At 34.0% G+C, this 5,967-nt stretch overlaps 1 protein-coding gene across 1 annotated transcript in view; it reads left to right on the plus strand.

The window, feature by feature from the left end:
• LOC128988690 (adenylyl cyclase-associated protein 1-like) overlaps window positions 1–5,967 on the plus strand; it is an 89,192-nt gene that overhangs the window by 42,630 nt on the left and 40,595 nt on the right. The gene's annotated exons all lie outside the window — the stretch shown is intronic.

Here is a 5,967-nt window from a genome sequence, read left to right on the forward strand (position 1 = left end):
GTTTTTTCTTTTTTAGAAATATTGATAGGTCTCCATGGCAACAAATAGAAAATCCCTAATGTTAACATTTTGCTCAAAGTAGTTGGCGTACCTAATTTTGGATTAAAGTAATAATTTGACTCGGCGTTAACAGCCTGAATTATGGATTAATATTATCATTTATAGGTTTATTATCCTTTTGAAGCAGCAGAAGGTAGTTGTGTGGATATAATAATAATAATATCACTTTATTGTCATAAAACATTTCACATTTCCAGCAAAGCTGGTGAAACAGATGACATTGTCATTTCATCACATATTTTTTGTTATTATTATTATTATTACTCATACTCTAAAATAAGATAGAAACACTTAGTAGACATTTGCCCCAAATGTAGCCAACATGAATCCCAAATGAAAACAGGGTTCAAATTTTACAAGAGGATGAGATGTCAATTTTATTCTGCATTCAAAGTTGATAATGTTGACTGTTGAACAGAATGATGTTGTGTTGAGCTGCACAAATATTTTCCCCGCATACTGAGGCTGGAGCATTTGCAACATCTCATTTTAGTGAGAGTTTTGTTCCTATAATCGATGGTGTGTCATCGTTTTATGACATTCATTTAAACCCTTCCCGGACGGAGAAATCGTGACATAGAACGGGAAAAAATATAGGAAAAAATAAAAATTAATTTTCCTTATTTGTGTATTTTTATACAAGTATACATCAAATAAACACAATGGAACACTTCATACAGTCAAAATAATTTTTTACTCGTTTTAAACTATGCGGATATATCCGCTACCCATCCGCGAATGAGTAGAAAAGCAACGGATATATCCGCCACCCGTCTTTGAAGATATGACCTTGACAACGATAGGCAATAAATAAAGAACAATATGTTAACAATAAATAAAGACAACGTAGTGTTGAGCACAAAACGTCGAGGGGGGCATAGGAGAGGTTGGGGGTGCGCGGGAGAGGGGGTGGCGCGGGAGAGTGGTAGGCGCGTTAGAGAGGGGGGAGTGCGGGAGTGAGCGCAGCCATGGAGAGATCAGGAAAGTGGCGCCTTGGTACCGCGAAACATCTGGTTACTGCTCAAGCACCTTCCAGTCTGTCTGAAGAGAAGGCGGATATATCCGCTTCCCGTCCGGAACATAAAAAACCATAAGCGGATATATCCGCCACCCGTCCTTTATCGTCAAAGACTTAGGCGGATATATCCGTCACCCGTCCGGGAAGGGTTAAGAACCGAACCATTCTTCTTGTCAAGTTTCAAAGCACGAGTAAGGCAGATAGTAGACTCATAAAAGTTCTTCTCACTGTGTTTCTAATCAGTATGATAAAGATTGAGATTCATCCAGAAGAGGCATATGTAATGATATATGATATATGCATATGTAATGAATATGAAAATATGAAGATGTATATGGCTTAAATGCAATTTGAAGGATATGCCTATTTATTCTTATACCGATGTGATGTTCTATAGATTTAAGCTGGTATCAAAAGCCTACAGTAATTTCATTAAATATCACAATTTTGTACGGAAATGAGCTCCTTTGATCTTCAGCTTGAGAATGTTAAGGCCGGGAGGGCGGTAAGAGAGGCAGACTGGCAATGTGCCCTGCATTTTTAACATCTTCGTAAACGTAGAGCCCAAACATTTCAGCAAAGCTTACATAGAGTAAAACTATTTTGCAGCTTATTCATTCAGAAAGATTATTTGACGTTGTACATTTCAACGACATATTGATTTTGCATTCTATGCTGTACAGTACTATCAAAATATAACAGTGTTTTATTGTACAATTTATTATACAGTATAACTTGTTTTTCTACTATTTTAAAGTTTAGTTTGCCTGTAAATAAATAATTTCCATTAATTGTTATTAAAACAATCATTTGTAAAATAAAGTTTATTATTTGCTTGTTTTTAAAACTTAAACATACACTTTTTAGCAACTTTCCCATATAGGGAATAAGCTATTACCATGGTACTCATGGTAAGACCTGGACCCGGGACAAATTTATTTTTTTGTTTTGAGGTCGCCAAAAACACCATCCGTTCAAATTCATAAATATACAGTATATATATATGTGTGTCCGTTAGCACGATAACTCGAGCAAAAATTATCCGATTTTGATGAAATTTGGTATAAACCTACATTTATTCAAACGAGTTCGCGAACTGGCATGATCAGACTACAATTTCTTTCCAAACCATTTTGTAGAGCTTAAAAAAACAAATAATTTAGTATATTAAAGCATTATTATGTGCCAAATGGTTACAGAGAAAATTCCAAAAATTTGTAAATTTAAAATTCCCATGTTATTTTTATGGAGAATAAGTAAACTGTTGTAGTTTGCTTGTTTATGAACGTATTTTTATCAAATTTGGAAGATGCATTTATTTCTTACTAAACTATTAACATTTTACAAAAAAAGAACTTTTTTTACCCTCTCTACCTAACCAAACAACCTAAGTACTTGCAAACCTAAGTACTCGTTAAACTAATTCTATTTAAATAGGGAATAAATGTGATATTTTTAAGGTGACATGCTAGTGTAAATCCAATCAGGCAAATGGAAATTTGATTAGCTTGCAGGTTTGCTGCGGCGGGAGTATTATTTATTTACAAGAGGTCGTCCAGTGGTCGAAACTCGACCAAAAATATGTAATGTACTCACTTATCTATTTTCACCCCACACTGTAAATAAAACATGTGATTGGAGTTTCCTCCATTTGTTTTGATTTTCTGTTTATATTTCGTTGTTATTTCGTAACCAGCATAGCAACGCATAAGATCCATGTTAATTTTTTCAAATTTTTAAACTCATTTTTTGTGCTTATCTTTGAGCCTATTTAAATTTATAAAGGGATTCTGCACACCTACAGGAAAATAGCTTTCCAACGGTATGCGTAGATTTTCCCTACGATGCACACGAGCTGAGAAAAAAGGTTTTAAAGAAACATGCTTGCCTATTAATATATAGATAGATAATGTATCCAATTTAATTCAATCCATTCAAAAAAACAATACAAGTGAAGTACAAAGTTGCTGTAAAACAGTTCGGTGATCACAACGTTTTTTAGCTTATCCGTCATTGTCATTATAAAAGTCCATTGTCCCATATCGAGTGTTTATTCAGCTTGAACGATTTCTACTTTTGCAACATAGCTTAGGTTTTTATTCCGTGATATGTAGAATATTTTTATACCTTTATGTTTATTGATTGTTAATAGTCATCAGTAGACCTACTTTTGATGTCAAAATATATACACATATTCGTATAGTGGTAAGCCTTTTCTTTAAAATGTATTCTTTCAACTATTTCTTAATTCTGAATAATTTAAATCACTACAGTATTAAGTAATGTTTTACCATCCTTTTATTTATGCAAAAAGGCAGCACCACTATCTACTCTGATCAAAATGTACCGTAATTGAATTAGTCGAGTAGCTTTCACGTGATTAACCATGTGATATAGGTTATCACAATCATCCAAACTTTCACATTTTATAAAATTAGTAAGTTCAGTTTTTTTACTATATAAACTCCATGGATAACTGAATAAAAGTAACAAGTCAAGTTTTTTATGTGGAATTCTAGTTCAAAATGATATAGAAATCATTTGACTTTAATCTTCAGTCATAATTTGATTAAGATGTCAAGCCAAAATGAAAAAGTCCTTTGTAGTGTTAAACAACTAACTGTTAAATTGGCGTAAACATGTTTGAGAAGGTCACTACACTGCCACTGAAGCTGTTTTACTCTGACCTTTTTAAGTGTTAGTTACTTGTGAACATGGTTGAATCGTTGACTCATATAGATAGACCTACGTCTCATTTACTTTGTGATGTTATAAGAAATCATTGAAATGGATATACTCATTAATTCATTCCACCATCTACCTACCAATGTCTTCCGCTGATTCATGAACAACCAATAAATGTTTGATGTAATCTCTTCACATCCTAGGATGCAGGCTTCCACCGAGAACTGTTTCACTCGTTACTTCAGGCTAGGTCTAGACTAGAGGATCGCAAGTAAAATCCATTTGTGATTGGCGGGATTTCAACCCAGAACCTCGGAACCAACGCCCCACACTCTATCACTATACCACTTGCTCCTCAAACTCACTTAGAATTAGAAATAATAGCATCAAATCAGTTGATCATGAATGCTATGCCAAACAAGATTTGTCACCAGGCGGTTACGTTAATTGACATTTAGGTGATCACCAGTACAAGGTCATGAGGTACATTTTGGATATTAGGTACCAGTGATGCAAACTTCTTAAGTCAACAAACATTCTATTAATTTGTCCTTTATAACTGGGTGTTTGATTCAGTTGATATAGAAAACTGTTAAAAGAAGCTATTTAGTAACACCATTGAATACAGGTTTGTATTCATTAGTAACGCCCAGTAATTTTAAACAAACAAGTATACATGATGTTTTAAAATCATTAGGAAATCAAATGAAAATCATACTTTCCCTATTCCAGAGAATAAAAGTTTAGCAATTTATGTAAATAAATACCTTTTATGAAGATAAATGTCCTGGCTTTTCTGTTTGCCCAACCTTATGCCTTTAATGTAATCTGTTTAAACACGCTTTTAGCTGATTGCTCTTGTAATAATGTCAATATTGTTCTTTTTTGCTTGTCATTTTTTTCTTAATTACAAGCTATAAAATAGAAAAATTAAATATTTCTTATAATAGTATTGGGATTTAAATTGTTTATTTTGTAAAACGTAGCTTGGTTTTTTAAACTTAAACATGAACTTGTTATTTATTTATGCTGTATCCAATTTGATTCAATCCATTCTAAAAAAACAATACAAGTATCCATAACTGTAGTCTTCGTAGTTTAATTTAGCTATATGTTTTTTCTGCCTATTATAAAAATAGGAAACATTAAAAAAGAAATGGAACAAGCTCTGAATTGGTTTGAAAAACAAACAATTTGAAAAGGTATGAACAAAATGTAATACTCTTTTGCTGAGAAATGCAATCCGTGGCTTGAGGAAAGTGTTCTAGCGTTGCCTTCCTTTGTGAAACATTTATATGTCTTCTTAAAGTAACAAAGGTTCCGTCGTTTCTTATTTTCTTTGTTGCAACTTTGGCAAAAATTTGTTTTGCTTTACCTTTATCCATTTTTAGCTTATTTCCCATATTGGGAATAAGCTATTACCCTAGGTCTCATGGTAAAACCTGGACCTGGGACCGATTTACTATTTAGTTTTGAGTTCCCCAGAGGCCAAAAACACCATCAGTTCAAATTCATATATATATATATATACTGTCCGCGAGAGTAAAGAAGTCCCTTGAGCCAGAGCGAACACAGCTATGTTTGGAGGGTATCGCGCACTATTTGCAGGCGCTAAGCATCTGGGCGCCTCGCCTCTATGTCTGTCTGTAAACAACTGTTGTAAACATAATTACTCATATCTTTGTTTTGGTAAGTGGATTATCATCATGTGGTCACGTCATTTGATTCAGTGCAGTCTCGTGTGTTCGCGTAGTGAGTTCGTTTTGTTTTGGACGGTCCTTGTAGCTATGGATTTAAGAAAACGTGGTGCTACTATGCATAGTGGAGAGAGGGATTTAATTAGGCGGGTGATCGAGTGTTGTGACAACGAATGTAAAGACAAAAGGTTATTAGTGCCGATAGAAAAGGCAACAGAACGTGCCACAAACTATTGTAAAGTGTCAGAAAAAACTATTAAACGAATTAGAAAAGCCGGCAAACAAACACCGGATGAAAAACTCTGTACACCCGGGAAAAAACGCAAGAAGGCTGACCACCATAAAGTACAAATAGATAGCTTTGATAGGCGTGTAATCGTAGATGTAATACGCGATTTTTACACGAACAAAAAAATTGTCCCTACATGTAAAAAACTATTACCTGTTTTGAGAGAAAGAATAAATTTTAAATGGAGCGAATGGGCACTTCGGCGTCTCTTAAAAGAT

This window comes from Macrosteles quadrilineatus, unplaced genomic scaffold, assembly GCF_028750875.1.
Source record: "Macrosteles quadrilineatus isolate MER2022 unplaced genomic scaffold, UCM_ALF_1.0 Scaffold_3__2_contigs__length_128488019, whole genome shotgun sequence".
In the NCBI taxonomy this organism is placed as follows: domain Eukaryota; kingdom Metazoa; phylum Arthropoda; class Insecta; order Hemiptera; family Cicadellidae; genus Macrosteles; species Macrosteles quadrilineatus.